The sequence below is a fragment of the Loxodonta africana genome, chromosome 1 (assembly GCF_030014295.1).
Source record: "Loxodonta africana isolate mLoxAfr1 chromosome 1, mLoxAfr1.hap2, whole genome shotgun sequence".
Classification (NCBI taxonomy): Eukaryota; Metazoa; Chordata; class Mammalia; order Proboscidea; family Elephantidae; genus Loxodonta; species Loxodonta africana.
Window position 1 is genome coordinate 218,357,783 of NC_087342.1, and position 22,143 is coordinate 218,379,925.

The 22,143-nt window shown below is 41.9% G+C and overlaps 1 long non-coding RNA gene across 4 annotated transcripts in view; it reads right to left on the bottom strand.

Annotated features, from left to right (window-relative positions):
- Positions 1-7,007: 7,007 nt before the first annotated feature.
- Positions 7,008-22,143, bottom strand: part of LOC135232547 (uncharacterized) — a 90,857-nt gene continuing 75,721 nt past the window's right edge. For 3 of the 4 annotated variants that reach the window (XR_010323092.1, XR_010323088.1, XR_010323087.1), the window contains one exon: positions 8,259-20,382. This is a non-coding gene — a long non-coding RNA (uncharacterized LOC135232547). Of the gene's footprint in view, positions 7,873-8,258; positions 20,383-22,143 lie in introns of those variants that run through there. The other variant, XR_010323091.1, reaches the window with a different exon arrangement.

Here is a 22,143-nt window from a genome sequence, read left to right on the forward strand (position 1 = left end):
CTAATTTTTGACATACAGAAGAGAGTTATGACACTGACCACAAACTTCCTAACAGTCACCCTATTGGCTGTTTGTACCAAATTTACTACCTTCTTTTCTCTTTCCCCATCAGCTCTCTCTGTTATTTGTACTGTGCCTTTGATTAGAAGTATGTGGGATTCTAACCCAGTGGTTCCCAAAGAATAATGCACAAACCACGTGTATGAGGTAGACACACACACACACAAATCATTGTGTTAAATAACTTGAGAAATGTTGCAGTCCCTAATAGTTCTCGCTTGGAGAGTCTCACAGTATGCTGACATTTTAAGACTTTGAGGACTCCCGCTGTTTAAAATGATTAGTCGGCTTGTTGAACCCCACATGTCTAAAAATCACTGGCTATGGAATCCTTTTTTGAGTAAGACCTATTAATATCCTATAAAACTAGTGCTTTGAGATATAGTGCTTTAAAGCAAGTCATTTTTCCTCATTGGAAGAGTTTCTTTCTTTCTGCTAGGGTTTGTTTCTTGAACTTCTAAATGGTCCTTGCCTGCTCTCTGGAGATGGGAACTCTGCCTGAAAATAAAATGCCTTTGCATCCTACTTGAGGAAAATAGTTTTTCAGATGATTCGCATTTTTTTTTAAATAAAAGGCAGAGGCAAATAATATTCTTAATAAAATATTTAACAAGGACTTATCTTACAGTTTTACTTAGTCTCCCTAATTATATTCTCCTACTTCTTGAAAAGGGTCCCTGGATGGTGCAAACAGGTTAACATGGTTGGCCACTAGTCAAAAAGTTGAAGGTTCAAGTCTACCCAGACACACCCTGGAAGAAAGGCCCGGTGATCTACTTCTGAAATATCAGCCATTGAAAACCCTGTGGAGGGGAGTTCTACTCTGACACACATTGGGTTGCCGTAAGTCAGACTCAACTCAACCACAGCTGGACTGGACTGGACTTCATGAGAAAGCAGAAACCTTTTAAAGTAAACCCTTTATGCTTTGTGATGTTATTTGGGTATCTCAAATCAATTCACTACTTCCACGATGATCCGTGCTCAAATCAAATGAATAAAGGAAATCTGTTCCCATTTCTTCCCTGACCTGTGGTAGGTCACGTTTTACAGAAGGTAAGCAGTGGCAAAACAGGGGTCTTCAGGTGCTCAAATTAGGTTGGTGATTGGGGCTAAGAACGCTCAGCTCCTGCTTGAGCTTAGCTTTGGCACACTGGGGCACCTGTGTCGCTCAGTACACTAGGGGGAGCCGTATCCATAACAATTTACTCAAGGAATCCAAAGGCCTTTCAAAACCTAATTCCTCTCACATACCTGCTTATTTTCCTTCAGTGCTTTAGAGCACTGTGGCGCAGAGGGAACTCATAGTTGGTGTACTTAAAACACAATGTTAGCCGATCAATAGGTATTATCTTTCTCAGGCTACATGACCTGATTTAGTTTTGTTGTTATCATTTTAAAATTATGATTTTTCCACCACTCATTTGTCAGCGTGTGGTAGTGTGGTGGCTTGCTAGCGTTGCTATGATGGTGGAAGCTATGCCACTGGTATTTCAAATATCAGCAGGGTCACCCATGGTGGCCAGGTTTCAGACTTAGACTAGAAAGAAAGCCCTGGTGATTTACTTCTGAAAATTAGCCAGTGATAACTCTATGGATCAAAACAGAATATTGTACGATATAGTGCTGAAATATGAGTTCCCTATTTGAAAGTCACACAAATGACACAGTGGCTACAACAATGGACTTGAGCATACCAAAGTCATGAAGATGGCCCAGGATCAGGCGACATTTTGTTCTCTTTTACACGGGGTCGCCATGAGTCAGAGGCAACTTAACAGCAGCTAACAACAAATAACACTGTATTTTTAAAATCAATCATCAGATAATCTATCCTGAGTGTGTTGCATGATTACAATATGATTGAAATTCTAATTCAATAATCAAGAGGTGACCCGTGTGATGACTTACTGGTCATCGATAACCCTCAAGCAATACTGTCATTGCCTCTGCAAAACTAAGTAGGTGGGTATGACGAAAAAGCATGGATGTAGAAAGACATCAAGAAAGCAATATTGCCCGGTTATCCAGGCCATCCAAACCAGAAAAAGATTCACATAATCTCAGTTCGATTTTTTTTAATGTACAAAAATTTAGGTGCATACCAAGACCAAAAACCAAATCCATTGCCGTCAAGTCAATTCCGCCTCATAGTGACCCTATAGGACAGAGTAGAACTGCCCCATAGAGTTTCCAAGGAGCGCCAGGTTTCCAGGATTCCAACTGCTGACCTTTTGGTTAGCAGCTGTAGCTCTTAACCACTACACCACTAGGGTTTCCATAGTCGCATACATAGGGGCTAAATATGGAGAAGGTCAGAGATCAGTGAAGACTTGAGTAATAAGATGGTTCCATGAGGTTTGAGCTGGACCTTGGGATTTGCAGAAAACAGCAGGGTTAGTTTAAAACAGAGAGAAGATCACTCTGTCCTCTCAGCAGATCTGCAAGAAAGGTGTTGTTATCCCTGCTTGTATAATAGGAAGTAAAGAGTCCAAGAAGTTAAATAATGAGCCTGTGGCAGCACAGTAAGTAACAGGGCCAGGAAGCACATCCGAAGCTAATAACCTTGCCCTTTTCATTGTTTGTAAGAGGCAAGATAAAATCAAATCCAACTGCCAAATATTTTGGAAGAAATTTTCATTTTCCTCTAAGGAAAATAAGAAAAACTCAGGCACTTCAGAATATGAGGAAATCGTTTTTGTTTTGCTAAGGTAATTGGGGAGGAGGCTGATTATCCTTTCTTTGTCCCACCTCCACCCCTACCACCATCCACCCCTACCACTGTCTACCTGGATAATCATCAGAGAGGCTGAGCCCTAAGGATTGTATCACCTGGGCTCCATTGTGTGTTCTCTTGAAGTTGGATTTGGCCAATGGGTAGCACACAGGAAATGAGGAACACCTGAACGGAATTCTGACTTTGATGTAATGGGCGAAGGAATGTGAGGCAGAACTGGATGCAGAGCTCACTCACAAGGCTGTTAGTCATCCCATGTGGGCGCTGCAGCATGGGCTGGGAAGGTGGCCATGGGGCTGGAGAAGAAGGAGAGCAGAAGCCAGAACTTGAAGACGCCTCCATGACTGATTTCAACCCATGGAAAGCAGTGCCCTGCACAAAGCTGCTCGGTAAGTTTTGTTGAGTTACCAAAAAGGAGGTAATAGAAAAGCTAAGCATTAACTCCAGTATTTTCAGCTTGGGTAGAGATTCAAGCAATAGATTCAGGATGGTGAGGTGAGGGAACTGAGGGAACTGACTTACGGGGCAGATGGGTTTGGTTTGGGATGTGTGGATGTGTTGAGTTTAACGTGATTGTTCACCCCTTCCTCTATTTCATTATCTTCAGAGGCAGATTTCCTGGTGGGCATCATGTCAATTCCCTCAGCCCTCCATGCACCCATGAGCAGGTTAGATTGGGTTTCCAAATTCTCTCCAATCAACCCCAGAGAGCTACACAAATCTAACCACGTTCTGTATGTCCCATGCTATGAAAAAAGGTTGGGAAGTCCAGTTCTAATTTACCCAAAATACTCAATGGTTTATTTTTGTTTTTTTCTTAAAAGTCTTTCCTTTCCATGCCCTGAAATTCCTTTTCTTTTATAGCAATGATTATTTGACTTCCAGGTAAGAGTGTGCAGACATCAGGGCTCTGATTCACCACCAAGAAGGTGACCTGTTTAATTTTTCTAGAAAAGCTGTTGCATTAGAAACCTGCCATCTCAGATGGTTTCAGACCAATGTGAGTGGAGAACATGGCAAAACCCACTGACCTAAAAGCAGACTTCTGACCTCAGGCTCATGAGCACCAGCCTCAAACAAACTGGACCAACCTCTCACAGAATTAGATCCAATAAAAAGAGGAATCAGACATTTAGTACCATCCTCTTGCCAAAAAAAAAAAAAAAAATTTTTTTTTTGTCTTGCTAAAAGTAGTTAACCTGTACATCTACAGTCTTTCTTCCTCTCCCTGAAGTAATGAAAAGCTAAAGTGTTTTCTATAATTATAAATGCTGCTTAGTATTGACCAAATAATTCTTGACATCGGCATCAATATCCAGAAGAGGGTTTTATGTGGAATAATTGGCATCGAGATGTATATGCTAAAATTAAAAGAGCTTTAAATTAATAGTTGAAATCCATAAGTTAAAAACACAGGGGTTTAAACCATTTCATGCAAGTCGTTGTTTATTTGATTAGATAGCTTAGGAGTCAGGTAAAATTTTGTTTCAGCTGAACATACTATGTGCACATTTGGATAGTTCTATGCAGTGTTTTAAAGTGCTTTCATGTACATTGTATCAATCCTGTGAGTAGACACATAGATTAGAAAACTGAGGTTCAAGGAAGCAAATTGACCTATATGAAGTCACATCCTAGTTAGCAACACAACTGATTCTAGAACCCTCTGACTCCTTGTCTAGTGCCCTTTCATAGACATTATGCCACCATAGCCAGTGTGTTGTTGTTGTTGTTAGGTGCCATCGAGTCGGCTCTGACTCATAGCGACCCTATGCATAACAGAACGAAACACCGCCCGGTCTTGCGCCATCCTTACAGTTGTTGTTATGCTTGAGCCCATTGTTGCAGCCACTGTGTCAACTCACCTCGTTGGGGATCTTCCTCTTGTCCACTGACCCTGTACTTTGCCAAGCGTGATGTCCTTCTCCAGGGACTCTTCCCTCCTGACAACATGTCCAAACTATGTAAGATGCAGTCTCTCCATCCTTGCCTTTAGGGAGCATTCTGGTTGTACTTCTTCCAAGACAGATTTGTGCATTCTTTTGGCAGTCCATGGTATGTTCAATATTCTTCACCAACACCATAATTCAAAGGCGTCAACTCTTCTTTGGTCTTCCTTATTCATCATCCAGCTTTCACATGCATATGATGCGATTGAAAATACCATGGCTTGGGTCAGACGCACCTTAGTCTTCAAGGCGACACCTTTGCTCTTCAACACTTTAAAGAGGTCCTTAGCAGAACCTTTACCCAATGCAATGCATCTTTTGATTTCTTGGCTGCTGCTTCCATGGCTGTTGATTGTGGATCCAAGTAAAATGAAATCCTTGACAACTTCAATCTTTGGTCCAGTTGTGAGGATTTTTGTTTTCTTTATGTTGAGGTGCAATCCATACTGAAAGCTGTGGTCTTTGATCTTCATTAGTAAGTGCTTCAAGTCCTCTTCACTTTCAGCAAGCAAGGTTGTGTCATCTGCATAACGCACGTTGTTAATGAGTCTTCCTACAATCCTGATGCCCCATTCTTCTTCATATAATCTGGCTTCTTGGATTACTTGCTCAGCATACAGATTGAATAGGTATGGTGAAAGAATACAACCGTGGCACACACCTTTCTTGAATTTAAACCAATCAGTATCCCCTTGTTCTGTCCGAACAAGTGTCTCTTGATCTGTGTAAAGGTTCCTCATGAGCACAATTAAGTGTCCTGAAATTCCCATTCTTCGCAACGTTGTCCATAATTTGTTATGATCCACACAGTTGAATGCCTTTGCATAGTCAATAAAACACAGGTAAACATCCTTCAGGTATTCTCTGCTTTCAGCCAGGATCCATCTGACATCAGCAATGATATCCCTGGTTCCATGTCTTTTTCTGAAACCGGCCTGAATTTCTGGCAGTTCCCTGTGGATATACTGCTGCAGCTGTTTTTGAATGATCTTCAGCAAAATTTGCTTGCATGTGATATTAATGATATTGTTCTATAATTTCCATATTTGGTTGGATCACCTTTCTTGGGAATAGGCATAAATATGGATCTCTTCCAGTCAGTTGGCCAGGAAGCTGTCTTCCATATTTCTTGGCATAGACAAGAGAGCACCTCCAGCGTTGCATCTGTTTGTTGAAACATCTCAATTGATATCCATCAATTCCTGGAGCCTTGTTTTTTGCCAATGCCTTCAGCGCAGCTTGGACTTCTTCCTTTAGTACCATCAGTTCCTGATCATATGCCACCTCTTGAAATGGTTGAATATCGACTAATTCTTTTTGGTATAATGACACCGTGTAGAGGAAATAATTTTCATTTTTCTTCATTCATTGAATATGCTTATCACCTATTTTCAGGGTTCCCCTGTGGGCCAGTGGGAGTGCAGGACTTGAACTCCTGGCCTAAGATCTTGAGTAAACACATAGAGGCAGTTATTCCCTATTGGGGCAGCATTTGAAGCTCTGATTCCAAACACAAGACTGACATGGGAAGACTACCAGATTAAGACCTGTAACTTACCTGGTTTGACCTGTGTAACATTCTACTTATCATTTTTAGTGCAAATTTTAGTTTTAAGGAAGAGAAAAACAGTAGAGTGGTTGGATCAAGACATATACTTGATCGAGAGTGGAAATCTAAAAATGTCTCCTTTTCCCATTCCTGGCAAATTAGTGTCTGATTCTTGGGGGCAGGATGTAGAGTGAGGAAGGGATGGGGGTGAGCAGAAGGAAAAGATGGCTGGAATCAGGCTTCCTGGCCTCTCTTTCCCCCTTTTCTTCCCCTTTCCCAAAAGACTCCCCTTCATTTCATCCTTGGATTTCCAGGCACTTAATCCCATTGAGGTCAAGGGACAGAGGAGAGATTCATCATTTCTTTGTAACTTGCACTAGGGCTGCTGCTAGCAGGTCCAGGCCTCTAGCTATTTTCCTGGCTCTCTGGCCAGAACACTAAGCTGAAACCCAGAAGTTCTGCAATGGGCAGAGGCAAGTTGCTGCTGGCTTCCTCTTCTTCAGAGACCAGGATCCAACAAGCAGTCTTGGGTCTCAAGGACTCTGGATATTTGCCCTTCTATTGTGCCATCTTTTCTCTTCTCTTTTCCTTTTTTTTTTAGTAGCAATAATGAAAAGTACTATTCAAAATTAACATGATTGGATTTTATTTACTCAAATCTTGCTAATTCACGCCTCCATGCTGCAGTGAATTAAAAAGATTGGTGTTATACCATGCAAGGGAACTTGAATTACAGATGAATCTGATGTGGGAATGGGGAAGGACTCTAAATGCCAGCACATTGGGGAAAATCACAAAGAGAAAAGTGTTAGAATCCCTGAGGTTCAAAAAAAAAAATAAGAATCAGAATTAAAAAGTCAACAACAAATGGAGGAAAATATTTGTGGTGGATCTGACATATAAAAGATCGAAATAAATATGTAAAACACTTTTTTTTTATTTTTTATTATTAACTTTTATTGAGCTTCAAGTGAACGTTTACAAATCAAGTCAAAGTGTCACATATAAGTTTATATACACCTTACTCCGTACTCCCACTTGCTCTCCCCCTAATGAGTCAGCCCTTCCAGTCTCTCCTTTTGTGACAATTTTGCCAGCTTCCAACTCTCTCTATCCTCCCATCCCCCCTCCAGACAGGAGATGCCAACACAGTCCAAAGTGTCCACCTGATACAAATAGCTCACTCTTCATCAGCAACTCTCTCCTACCCACTGTCCAGTCCCTTTCATGTCTGATGAGTTGTCTTTGGGAATGGTTCCTGTCCTGGGCCAACAGAAGGTCTGGGGACCATGACCACCGGGATTCTTCTAGTCTCAGTCAGACCATTAAGTATGGTCTTTTTTTGAGAATTTGGGGTCTGCATCCCACTGATCTCCTGCTCCCTCAGGGGTTCTCTGCTGTGCTCCCTGTCAGGGCAGTCTTCGGTTGTGGCTGGGCACCAACTAGTTCTTCTGGTCTCAGGATGATGTCGGTCTCTGGTTCATGTGGCCCTTTCTGTCTCTTGGGCTCTTAGTTGTCGTGTGACCTTGGTGTTCTTCATTCTCCTTTGAGCCAGGTGGGTTGAGACCTGTAAAACACTTTTTAAAGGAAAACAACAAAATCCAACCCATAACAATGTAAACTTAATGATCTCTATTATTCAATTAAAAATTATCATGTAGGCAAAGATGCAGGAACACTGGTGACACAGTGGTTAAGAGTTCAGCTGCTAGCCAAAAGCTGGGCAGTTCAAATCCACCAGTCACTCCTTGGAAACCCTATGGGACAGTCCTACTTTGTCCTATAGGGTCACTATGAGTCGGAATCAACTCAACGGGAATAGGTTTGGTTGTCTGGTTTTTAAAGAATTTACACAAAGCAATAAAAGGAGCAAACATGTGCAAAGAACTTATTAGTTCCCAGAACTAAGAATTCACAAATCACATGCAAAGAAAAAAAAGCTAAGAAATGCAAAAAAAAAAAAAAAAATGTTCAACCTAATTAAAATCAAAGAAATTTGAATTGAAGCAATGTGTCACCACTGTTGGTACTTCAGTGATTAATATTGAAGTGTGTTCATGCTTGGGATGAGCAGACGGTTTGGTGAAACGCTCATTCTGCTGATGTGAGAAAATTGGTGCATTTCTGAAAGGTAATTCATATCAAAACCCACAATCAAGTAAACACTGAAATTCTGACTACATAGTTTGAAAGCCCTGTCAAAAGTGCTGTTTCATTGTTATAGCATGAAATTCAAAATCTAGAATCATCTAAAGACATCAGGCTTGTAAGCTCAAATGACTCACAGTCTCAGTCTAAACTATTGTGATAACAATATCTCTCAATCTCCAAGAAATGTGAACACTGTTTTTACTTGAACTAGAATATATTGGCTGTGGTATGTTACTTGAAAAAAAAATTAAGTTTCTCTCATTTTCTTAAAGTCAGTCTGGGTGTAAACCTCAAAACTCCCCCTCCAGCTGTGCAACCTAACCAGCCTCCAAAGGTGGAAGTTACTGCATCGTAGGTCTACTTACCACGTCACCCTAGGTAGTCCATATGGAAGCTCAATAGAAACACATTTGCCAATGGCAAATATAATTTTCCATGCTTTCAGTAGGGATAAGCCTGGGACTAGATTTGAAGTTGGACCTTTTCACTTCGCTGGGTAAGTTATATTTTAATTAAGATGATCAGTCTGAAATTTCACTATAACAAATATTCCTAGAATAATTAAACCATGTCTCAGTATTTTGTTCTTTTATGCATAAGGTCACTGTGAGTTGGAACCAACTAGTCAACACCTAACAACAACTCAGTATTTTAACTATTTTGATTATAAATATTTATTGACATGGAATTACTATGTAGAGCACAAACCCACACATGGACTGATAGTTGTTGTAGGGTATTTCTACGGATTTGATGAGATTTTTGTCGTTAGGAGAGCTCAGATATTTTCAGATTGCCAAATTAATGCAGGGATCATTTTCTAGCTCACTGAGTTAGAAAATATACTTATCTTTCATGCCCCTTGTAAATTTGCTATCCTGAGTATTACATTCATAAATGAGAAGAGACTTGTAATTTTTATAGACAGAATGTTGGTTTGAACAATCCCATTATTGTCTGTTTTAACATGGAGCCAAGAAGACAGGCCCCTCCTCCTTACTGAACAAGATGATCTAAGGCTCTGAGCCAATAATCCTGATTTACTGCTGGGTTTTGCCCTCACTCTGTCATACACAGGGCTGGACACCCAAAGCCAGCCATTACGAGTCAAGAAATGTTGGTGATTTCATTCATTTTGCAACTTGGGTAGGATTTTATTCTTGAGTACTTATACGTATACTTTTTGTTAATTGTGTGCACTAGTTTGTTACAGGTGCCAGAAACCCATCTCTAATTAGGAAATTTGTTGGAAGTGTAGAATGATATCTATAAAATCAAAGGAAGAATTGGAGAACCAAAATAGGGTGCAGCTGGATTCAAGGGCACCTAGAAACAGGGACTCAAGTGCCATCAGGTCTCTAACTCTGTCTGTCTCTCTAATTGCAGACCAGCAGGAAATGTGGCCTGCAAAGCTTCCAAACGTCACTCTCACAGCTTCTGTTCTGTTGTCACCGCAGAGGAACTGGCTCCTTGCTAGTTACAGTTCAGAAAAATCTTAAGAAAAGACACTTTGATTTGGCTTGAGTCAGGCACCCACCCCTGAGCCAATCAGGAGGCCAGGAGGAAGTGTCACATGGTAGAGATCACATGACCCCCAGAGAAGGATAAATACTGTGAACTGGACAGCCAGGAATGGATCGTCCATTACTGTCTCTTTTTAGATTTTCTTTTGAAACATTAGTATTTTTATGAACTGTCACAAGATACAGCCACATTGTTAGTAAACTAGTAAAAATATGATTTTTAAATTGGGAAAATATAACAAAATTCAGAGAAGAAAATTAAAATCATCAACAATCTCATTACCTAAATATAAGCATTATTTACATTTTAGTGTATATCTTTTCAGTCTTTTATATGTATATGTGTGTGTATATATACATATCCTTTTATATATATATATGTGGGAAACCCCGGTGGTGTAGTGGTTAAGTGCTACAGCTTCTAACCAAAAGGTCAGCAGTTTGAATCCACCAGGTGCTCCTTGGAAGCCCTATGGGGCAGTTCTACTCTGTCCTGTAGGGTCTCTATGAGTCAAAATCGACTCAACGGCAGCGGGTTTGTTTATATATATAATGAAACGAGATTGTTATATATATAATTTACTTGATATACAAAAGGATTATTTCTAGTTAATTTTTAATAACATTTTATACTTTTAAATTCCTTTAGATCAGGGCATCTATGACACATCAGAAGATTCATGAATTTCTATGCAAAATTTTATAGGATTAAGCATACTGGTGTGTATTTCTCTTGGGAAGGCACCCATAATTTTAAATCAGATTCTCAAAATGGTCTGTAACCAAAGAAAAAAGCTAAGACCTATGACATTCAAGTCTTCAAAGCACTTTCCGTAAATTACGTAGACTCGCAATATCTATGTATTTAATATTTTACTTTCAACTAGCCTCAAGTGGCATAAGGGTTCATTATATGTGACAATCCGTCACTTGTGAATGCATGAATCTGAATCACAAATGTTCAAGCCCAACCCTTAGCTTGCGGGCCATCCTAGCTGGTGCCCAGCATCCCGTTTCAGCAAAGCTCTTTTCCCCTTACATAATGACTTACTCTTGTGAAGTGATAAACAAACAAACTTGTTTTTATAAACTGGGGTAAGGAAAGGGTTAACAGTTGAAGAAGGCTGGCAGGTGGAGGGGCGGGAGGATGGGGGAGGCAGTGTAATATGGAGATAGGATTGTGAGAGAGAATATGGCATCTGACGACCAGAGGTGTAGCAAGAGAGGGCAGAAGAGGGCACTTGCCCCAGGGCACAAGTCCAAGGGGGTACCAGATGAGGTGCAAAATGACTTTCCCAAGTGCCACAAATATGAAAGGTGCCTGACTGAGGCAGCTAGACAAGTGGGAGGAAGGTGTTTCTCCTGAGGTGTTGCCACTGAGCACTTGGGTTTTGGATATTGACGGTGAATGTGTGGTGGACACTGCTGGTGACTTCCTGGGGGTGAGCCGCATGGATGGAACTGGCTGAACCAATGTAGCCTAAAACTATCTTGGTGCCTAGATTACTAGGGTTCCCAGGCACTGACAGAGCTTGGGGCAGTGACTCAAGGACAGCATCACTCAGATAATTGAAACCCAAAGCGGGTTTTTCTGGCAAATTATCAGGCTCTCTTTTAAGTTCAGCAGTTTGAATCCACCAGCTGCTCCTTGGAAACCTTATGGGGCAGTTCTACTCTGTCCTATAGGGTTGCTATAAATCAGAATCGACTTGATGGTAACAGGTTTGGGCTTATGTAAATTAATCTGATTAGCCAACTACTACCCAAATCTCCCCTCCAGGATGAATAGTACAGATACAACTTCAGAGGTTTTTTTCCTTCAGTGTCCTCTTTGATTCTGCCCTGGCTAAACTCATTTGATAGTAGCAAACTTGCTTTCCACTTGGTGAGGTATATGTCTCCCCTCTCTACCTCACAGAACCCATGCTGTCATGGTCCTAGGCACAAACTTTTGTCTTACCCTTTATTTCCAGCTGTGGTATTCTGCTGGGACACCCTTTCACCTCCAACAAGAACTATAGACAGAACTTAGCCTTGTCTTGGGCCTGCCATTCCCTGTTAGCAAAGCCAAGTGTGGACAAAATCAACCTACCACTTTAATGCAGCATTCTCAGGTGACACAAACACCCCTTGACCTGCTTTGTGTTACTGCGCCTGCTGTCTAAAGTTTCCTCTAGTTTGCCACATTAGTAGGTATTCATCACAGTCATTAACCGTGAAGATCCATTTCTCGATGATAAAATTATTTTACGCTTCTCAAGATTAAAATCATCTTTTGGTGCTCCTTGTCTGATTCCCATTCAGCAGATGTGAAGTGGAATTTAGAGTTGACCTCGAGGAGTGAGAAACATTTTCATTGAACAGGCTCTTTGCTACTCAGAAACCAACTAGACCAAACAGCTGAGGAAATGCAGTGGAGACAACCAGGAATTTAAAAGCCCATGTTATATTCTAACAATTCCTCATAACTCCTTCTTGATTTTGAAACAATCTGCCCTGGGTCTCAGTTTCTCATTTTTTGAATGGTACGATTTCACCATCTCCCTCATTGGGATCTTAACAGTAACTTTGAAATCCTGTTGGTAAAATGCTTTGAGTTTTTCCAAAGAAAATATCTTAATGGCAAATAAGAGCACATTAACAAAATAGCTTTCAGTTCCACTAAGAATATAATAAATAAACTTGTGTTTCCCCAGGACTGAGTGAAAGAATTACTCTGTACAGTAATGTACAATCAGGGTTTTAGTAAGCCAAATCCATTTGAAAAATAGTTGCCAGTGATTAAAACAACACCCAAACCTTCAAATGTCACCTAATTTCACTTCCATAAATTTAATTGCCTATACCATGTCATACACGCTATTTTTATCTTTTACTTTCCTTATTCTCTAATCTGATTATTTCCAGACCTAACACTGATATCTCATACACACACATACAAAACAGCCTTCTGTTTAATTACAGCCCTCAGAGACTTAGTGTATCATAAAAATGTATCACATTTCACATGACAAATGGGCGGCCAATGTCGAGCCAAAAGTTTACACATAAATGTTGTCACTGGGCTCTAGCTTTCTGGTCTCTGTGCATATAACACTTCAGTTTTGTTTTGTTTTGTTTTTTTAGCCCCAATACTCAAATTATTTACACAACTTTTGATTGCACAATAGCAAGAAAATACAATTTACTTGGATACATTGTTGTAAATGGAAATATTCATTTGTTCATTTATGCAACATATAATTGTGAAGGCCCTATTAGGTTCCAAGCGCTGGGCTAAAAGCAGAGGATACAGCAGTGACCGAGACAAAATCTCTGATCTCAAGAAGCTTACATTCCAAGGGGAAAGCTGGTAATAAATAAGTAAACAAATAAGCAAGATAATTATATATAAGATAAATCCTTTAAAGAAAATAAAATAGTGATGTGACAGAAGAAAATTGGATTTGGGTAGACTTTAGTTGGGGGAAGTAGTGGTTCGGTGGTAGAATTCTTGCCGTCCCATGTAGGAGACCTGGGGTCGATTCCTAGCCATTGCCCGTCATTTACAGCCACCACGCATCTGTCAGGGGAGGCTCAGGGGTTGCTATGATGCCAAACTGGTTTCAGTAGAGCTTTCAGACTAGAAAGACAAGCTCTGGTGATCTGCTTGTGGTCCAGTCCCCAGCCGATCATGGGGATGGCACAGGACCAAGCAATGTTTCATTCAGTTGTGTATGGAGTAGCCATGAGTCAGGGGTCAACTCAATGGCAGCTAACAACAGGCTTTAGTTAATCAGTTGTTTGTTTAAACAATTCTTATAATTTCAGGATTAAATTTAATCAAAATCTTTCAGAAGCCAGAAAGAGTATTTTGTAAAGCTTTTTTAGTTTAAAATTTTAATTGCTAATTTCTAATGACTGTTTATATTGCTTTTCATTTTCTTCTCTCAGAGATTGAGGAGAGCAAAGCCCTTTGGATAAGAATTTAATTGCATTTGTAGGAGCCCTGGTGGTGCAGTGGTTAAGAGCTCAGGCTGCTAACCAAAAGGTCAGCAGTTTGGATCCTTCAGCCGCTCCTTGGAAACCCTATGGGGCAGTTTTACTCTGTCCTATAGGGTCGCTATGGGTCAGAATTGACTCGACAGCATTGGGTTTGGTTTTGGTTTGGTACTAACAATCAGAGCAGCTACTGAGAGATATGTGGCCCCTTTTCGGTTTGATTCAGCAGCTGGGAAAACAAAGACCCAAATGCTGTTCTGCATTACAATTGTCTCACTTCAATTTTAATAAGTCCAAATCATAAGGAGAAAAACCTAAATGGTCATGTATGTCACACATGGGGTACATGTTTATTCCTTTAGAAGTCTTTGTTTTACCTTGCTCTGGGGATCCATATATTTCCTAAGTGTGAGAATGGATACAAGGAGGGGGAAAAATATATATATGTATATAAAGTAAAGCAAGTTTGGTCTTAAGATAAATGGTGATATTCTAGAAGTCTTTCATCAATATTTGAATGGAAAAAAAAATATCAAAGTAATGTTCTTCTCAGGAGAAAAAGACAAAGCAAAGGGCAAGAGATATTGTCGGTCTCGATTTTGAAGCCAGAAAATCCTAAGTTCTAAAATTCTCAAATCAAGCACTTTTTTGGCGCTTTTCAGAAAATCTAGTCTCATTTACCTGTTATTGTAGAGTCGATTCCAACTCCCAGCGAGACTGTAGGACAGAGCCTCACTTAGGATATTTTCATTCACAAGGATGTGTTCCAGTTACTTTGCTTGAATGAACACTGGATGAATTAGTTATGAGAAACCAGAAATGAGCAGTGCATCCGCACACACACACACACACATACGCACACACAGCAGAACACAGCTTCAACACAACAAGCACACACCTACATACATACACACATACAACCAAATTGCCATTTGCATTCTGGCTTATTTAACTATATTAAAATCAGAAATTCATACAGCTTTAAGAGATTTGTCTCCCAGCTTCTGCTCTGACCTTGTTTCCTCACCTGTCCCACCTGCCACCAAGCTTCCAACCGCAGTCAGACAACTACAGGTTAAAGTCACCACATATAAAACTTTAACCCCATAAGTAAAACCAGACAACTCCAGAAGGCCAGCTAAACTAGCATTTGCCTGAGTGCCTGGCTTAGCCTGCAGCTTAGCCAAAGCGCTCTGGATGCCCTACCAGATCCTCCCCAAGACTGGGTTAGGGACCTCCTTAGTGTTCATCCCTAATGTAGCACTCGCCACTCAAAAAACAAACCAAACCCATTGCCGCTGAGTCAATTCTGACTCATAGCAATCCTATAGGACAGAGTACAGCTGCCCCGTAAGGCTTCCAAGGCTGTAATCTTCATGGGAGCAGACTGCCACGTCTTTTACCCTTGGAGCGCTGGTGGGTTCAAACTGCCTACCTTTCAGTTAGCAGTCAAGCACTTAACTGTTGTGCCACCAGGGCTCCAGCACTCGCCACACTGTATAGTAAATGCCCATTTAATCATTATCTTCTCCTCCAGACCACGCCCTCTGTGAGGACAAGAACCTTGTCTGTCTTGTTCACTGTATCCTCAGCACTTAATATAACACTCAGCATGAATGAACGAGTAAATGAGATCGACTATTTTTTTCCTCCACCTTCAAGGAGTTCCTAGTTAAGTGCTGAGTACTTGCTGAGAGGTTGGTGGTTCAAGCCCACCCAGAGGCACCTTGGAAGACAGGCCTGGCGATCTGCTTCCAAAAGGTCACAGTCTTAAAAACCCTATGGAGTAGATCTACTCTGCACACATGGGGTCTCCATGAGTCGGAATCGGTTTGGTTTGGTTTATTCTTTGTTCACCAAGCAAAGAGGTGGGGAAGATGCAGTGAGAAGAAGATGAAGAAAACAGAAGAGATGGAAAGAGAAAGAAGTAACTTGCCACCTCTTGAACACAGCCATTAAAGGACTGACAGGCCCAGAATCCAGCCTACCACCTTCTAAGGGACAATCCAGGGGTATTTTATTTGAACATTTAAAAAATATGAAAAGAAAAACTCTGAAGATGGAAAACCATGCAATGTGGGAATTTTGCTCTGAGAGAACCAAGCAGGTAGGTCTCATAAATCAGACTTTCCCTTTACTCCGTGGTGTGTGGAATGATTTACTACTTCCATAAAGGAAATTGAAGGGCTTCAGGCTGAGAGACACTTCGGAGGTCCTGAAGCCGGACCCTCGAGGAACAGAGTTTTGTCTGAGGACATGGCTCTGAGGGAGGGGAGGCTTACAGCTGCCCTGAGTCCATGGGTGACAGAGTTCAAAAGGAGAGGAGAGCTATCAGCAGCACAATGCAATGTAAAGTCAGCAAGGGGTGGCAGCTGACCAAGCGGCAGATTTGTTCAGTCTGTCCCAGGTTTACATCGCTTCATCTGAGTTCGATAAGGGTGTGATATTTAATATGGAGCCTCTGAATGTTACAGAGTTAACACATTCAGCTGCTAACCGAAAGCTTGGAAGTTGAAGTCTACCCTGAGGTGCCTCAGGAGAAAGGCGTGGTGATCTACTTTCAGAAAAATCAGCCTTTAAAAACCCTATAGAGCAGTTCTACTCCGACACTCATGAAGTCGCCATGAGTCAGAATTGACAGCAACTGTTTGGTTGCAGCTACTTCGTTCTGTTTGCACAAATCATTGCAACACTTAAAATAGAAAAATATGCCAGGTACCCCCATACAAAGAAAATAACTGTATAAAGCAGAATAAAAGTGGTTTCAGGAGAATATCAACTGATGAGCACATTCTGTTGATTCAAACAACCAGGTGGAAATCTTAATAAGAGGAGCTTTAGGTCAGAGAAGAGGCGACCTCTAATGAAGAAGTCCTAGGAGTCCTATTCAAAGTTTATCATCAGACTTGAGCCAGTATACATTATCAAAGTTAGTAAACCTAAATCAAATTTCCAGCATGTTACCCAGGGACATGGGTGTGGCTCTGGATCCCACAGCTATGCTGTTCTTAAACTATGATGAGTCACTTTGTATAAAGCTGAGGTCCCCAGACTTTTGGATTTTATGGGCCAAGATAATGTTTTACGTGGAAACATGGAACCAAACTAGGATTGTCAGTACTTTTTTTTTTTTTTTGGTAATTTTGTCTTTTGGGGTTTTTTTTTTTTTTTTTTTGGTCAAGTAAAAACATGGACAAGAAGAAGAGAAAGAGGAGGAAGGGGGAAAGGCGGGAGAGGAGGAAGACAAGGGGGCAAGAGGAGAAGCGGAAGGAGAAGGAGGAGGGAGGACAGAAAGTCACGTGGGAGAAGGAGGAGAAAAGAAGGAAAAGAAAGGAACTACTATCTGCCAACATCACCACTTTGAGAAAAGGGTGGGAAAAACTAATTGTCCAAGTTAAAAAGACACAAATTTATAGAAAAAGTCACTCATTTTTATTTTCTTACAGCCAGACTTTTGGGAACCAGTGATAATGGGATGGGGAAACCCTAGTGGCATAGTGATTAAGAGCTATGGGTGCTAACCAAAAGGTTGGCAGTTCGAATCCACCAGGCATTCCTTGGAAACCCTATGGGGCAGTTCTACTCTGTCCTATAAGATCATTATAAGTCGGAATTGACAGCAACGGGTTTTTTGGTTTTGGATATGGGGTGGTGGATAAGAATACAGGTTTTACAGTAACACAGGCTGAAATACCAACTATGAACTAACTAGGGCAGGTTACTTCAAGTCACTGAGACTTAGTTCTCTCCTCTGTAATGCAGGGGTAATCACATTTTAACAGAAATTGTGAGAAGGAAATGAGCCAGGCACCTAAAGGCTTGTAAATGGTGTTATTATTGTTAGCTGCCTTCAAGTCTGCCCCTGACTCATGGCAACCCCATGCACAATGGAATGAAATGCTGCCTGGTCCTGCGCCAGCCTCATGACCATTATGATTCACAGAGTTTTCATTGGGCGATTTTTGGGAGAGATTGCCAGGCCTTTCTTCCTAGTCTGTCTTAGTCTGGAAGCTCCATTGAAATCTGTTCAGCATCTGTCTTAGTCATCTAGTGCTGCTATAACAGAAATACCACAAGTGGGTGGCATTAATGAAGAGAAATTTATTTTCTCACAGTCTAGGAGGCTAGAAGTCCAAATTCAGGACATCAGCTCCAGGGGAAGGCTTTCTCTCTCTGTTGGCTCTGGAGGAAGGTCCTTCTTATCAATCTTCCCCTGGACTAGGAGCTTCTCCACCCAGGAAGCCCGGGTCCAAAGACATGCTCCGCTCCCAATGCCCCTTTCTTGGTGGTATGAGGTCCCCCACTCCCTGCTTGCTTCCCTTTCCTTTATTTATTGTAAGATAAAAGGCTGTACAGTCCACATCCCCGAGAAACTCCCTTTATATTGGATCAGGGATGTGACCTGAGCAAGGGTGTTATATCCAACCCTAATCCTCTTTAACATAAAATTACAATCACAAAATGGAGGACAACCATACAATACTGGGAATCATGGCCTAACCAAGTTGACACATATTTTGGGAGGACACAATTCACAACAGCATCATAGCAACACACAAGCCTCCACTGACAGACAGGTGGTGGCTGCACTTGGCCAGGAATCCAACACGGGTCTCCCGCATGGAGGAAGAGAATTCTAACACAGAACCATCAACACTCCTATTACCAAATGGTAGCTGCTATTATCCTTGTCACATCAGTAACATTCTGGCTGTCCTTTTCTCCCAGTACTAAGTGTGAGTATATGTATATACTGTGTTGGGGCTCAGGATACAGAAGAAAGGTCACTTTCAATAACCCCACAATATGAAGGCTGCCCCTCTCTTGGACCTCAAACTCTCCTCAGGCCTAGATTTTGTGGAATTTTGTCCTCTTTTTACCTCATTTAAAGCTGGTCTTACCTGACTAAAGATGCTGCCTGAAGAGACATGTTGGGTGAGAGGGGCTTTCTGGGTCCTCCCATCCTGGGAATTCTCCAGGGCCAGAACTGGGAGCCCCCTGAGACTGCTCAGAAACCCACCGTTTTGACTCAGGATAAAATTGATTTGCTTGTCAACCATAAAAGACAGATGGGAGTAAGTGTTGCCAAAAAAACAGAGGATTTGGCCGTGAATGGTTCTTGTATAGACCTTCTCAGCTCCAAGATTTATATCCGAGTGTATCGTGTGGCTACAAAATGTAAAGAAAGTGGAGTTTACTCAAACTCCTCCCAGCTTCCCTCCTACAGGCAAACGACAAGCAGATAGTAAAGGAAAAGGCTGAGCCTCAGGATTTGAGAGTCAGATGATAAGGACAAATGATTTAACCTCCTCACGGGGATATTCTGGAATACTGTTCAAAACGTCAATTTGCTCAAAGTTAAAATGGAACTGTGCAGCTACCTCATCTGAGAGGAAATTAAAACAAAAAGAACAAAGGCCATTGAGGAAAGGTGGCTGGACTGGCTCTCAGGAGACCTGGGCTCTAAACTGCAGTCTATTATTCATCAATTTGTTCCTCAGGGTCCCTGGCTGGTGCAGACAGTTTGCACTTGGCTACTAACCTAGAGGAGTCTCTGGACGGCTTAAAGGATAGTGAAGAGCTTGACTACTAACTGATAGGCTGGCAGTTTGGACCCACCCAGAGGAGCCTCAGAAGAAAGGTCTGCTTCCATTAAGATTATTGTTGTTAGTTGCTGTCAAGTCGATTCCGACTCCTGGTGACCCCACGTGTGCAGAGTAGAACTGCTCCATAGGGTTTTCAAGGCTGCGACCTTTCAGGAGCAGATTGCCAGGCCTGCTTCTGGGCGGCACCTCCGGGTAGGTTTGAACCACCAAATTTTGAGCTAGTAGTTGAGCACTTTATCACTTGCACCGCCCAGGTTCTCCCAGTTCAGATTACAGCCAAGAAAACCCTATGGTGTTCTACTCTGTAACGCACAGGGTCACCGTGAGTTGGATTCGGCTTGACAGCAATGGGTTTATTTGTGCCTCGGTTTCCCAATAGGAATATAAGACTAATACCTGCCTTTTCTCTGACAAGACTGTGGTAAAAATCAAAGAAAATGATAAATTTGAAAAAGTTAATAGCACTGGTACAATATGGTATAATTGTGAATATTATAATCACATTAATGGAATTTCAGCTTCATTCTTTCTTTAAAGGCCTGAAGTGTTTTCAAATCCATGATAAATAAAATAAATGCACGTTCAGGTCTTTGAGACCTCACTGAAAACTTGGCTCCTAGCCACGGTGTTACACACATGCCATTGAGGCCTTCTGCCCCTTGGGAAGCCATCATCACCACCACTGCCACAAATTCCACAGCCTGTGGAGCCCCAAAACCTTCTTTAGGATTTTTGTGTTTTCCATCAAGACTTATCTTCTCATGGCCTCTTCTCCCCTGGGTTCCTGCTTCTTTGTGTTGAAGATTTGGGAGAGGGCAGGCAGGGACTAGAGAGGGAATAAAGACAGGTTTTATACACAGAACACAAAAACTTTCAAAGGAAGGGCTGGCCCCTCACTTCACCTCCTCCTTTCTCTCCTGCCTTCCTTCTCACACCTCTTCATCCATCTCCCAGCTTCCCCTCAGGAGCAAACCCCGACATTCCTCCCACTGTCTCCTGAGAAGCGTCTTTCCCTTCTGGATATCTGGGTGCTAGCTGATACCCAAGCCAACAGGCTCTCACCCAATCCAAGCAAGTTTGTCAAAGCATTTTTTTTCAAAAGGTAGATTCTTCCTTAAGTGGAATTCAGATACCAGCTGTTAAGATAATAACACCTGGTTAAAACAGTTGCAAACAGTTAATATGCTCAGCTGCTAACCTAAAGGTCAGAGGCCTAAGTTCACCCAGAAGCACCTTAAAGGAAAGGCCTGGTGACCTACTTCTGAAAAACCCACCACTGAGAACTCCATGGAGTACAGTTCTGCTCCAACACACACGGGGTCAACCAGACAGCAACTGGTTTGGCTTTTGGGAGTTTTTTGGCCACTAACTGCTATGTGAGGAGCCCTGGTAGCACAGTGGTTAAGAGCTTGGCTGCTAACCAAAAGGTCATCAGTTCGAATCCACCAGCCGCTCCTTGGAAACCCTATGGGCAGTTCTACCCTGTCCTACAGGGTCACTATGAGTAGGAGCTGACTCAACCGCAGTGGGTTTTGGGTTTTTTGGTAACTGCTATGTGAATACACGGAAACCCTGGTGGCACAGTGGTTAAGTGCTACAGCCCATAACCAAAACGTTGGCAGTTTGAATCCACCAGGCAATCCTTAGAAACTCCACAAGGCAGTTCTCCTCTGCACTATAAGGTCACTATGAGTCAGAATTGACTCAATGGCAATGGGTTTGGTTTTAGTTTTATGTGAATAAACCAGTGGTTCTCAAAATGTGGTCCCCAACCAGCAACATCAGCATCACCTGGCAACTTGTTAGAAATACACACTTTGGGGCCACAGAGCGACTGAATCAGAAACTTGGTGGTGCAGCCCAGGAATCTATGTTTTAGCAAACCCTACAGAGTTGGTATAAGTCAGAATCGACTCAATGGCATCGGGTGCAGGTGACTCCAGGAGCCTGGGTGGCACAAGCGGTTTGCAATCGGCTGCTAACTCAAAGGTTCGTGGTTCAAACCCATCCAGGTCTGGTGAACTGCTTGCATAAAGATCACTGCGAAGAAAACCCTATGGAGCATTTCTCCTCAGAAACACATGGGGTTGCCATGAGTCTGGGGCCAACTCAAAGGCAGCTAACGACAACACAGGTGACTCTGATGCTGGCTGAACTATGAGAATCACTGAGCTCCCTAAGGGCAAGCGGCACGTCTTTCTCTCTTACCAGTGATACAGCAACCAGGACAGTGCCTGATGCATTGCAAACACTTAAGATTTACCTTTTGAATAAATGAATAGACAAAGGACTGCATGTCCAGCTCTCTGATGCCAATGTGAGGAACAGGAAATAGAACATAAAACACCATTTCTGCTCTTGTGACTTCAAACAAGCAACAGTAAGGGAACTGCATGAACTTGAAGTCTTAGAGCAGCAAGTCAGCTTACAGGTACTTAGCTTGTGTTTCTTTTTTTTTCCCCCTTTATTTAATTTTGAGCCCTGGTGGCACAGTGGTTAAGTGTTTGGGTGCTAACCAAAAAGTCAGCAGTTCATATCCATCAGCCACTCCTTGGAAACACTACGGGGCAGTTCTACTCCGTCTTAT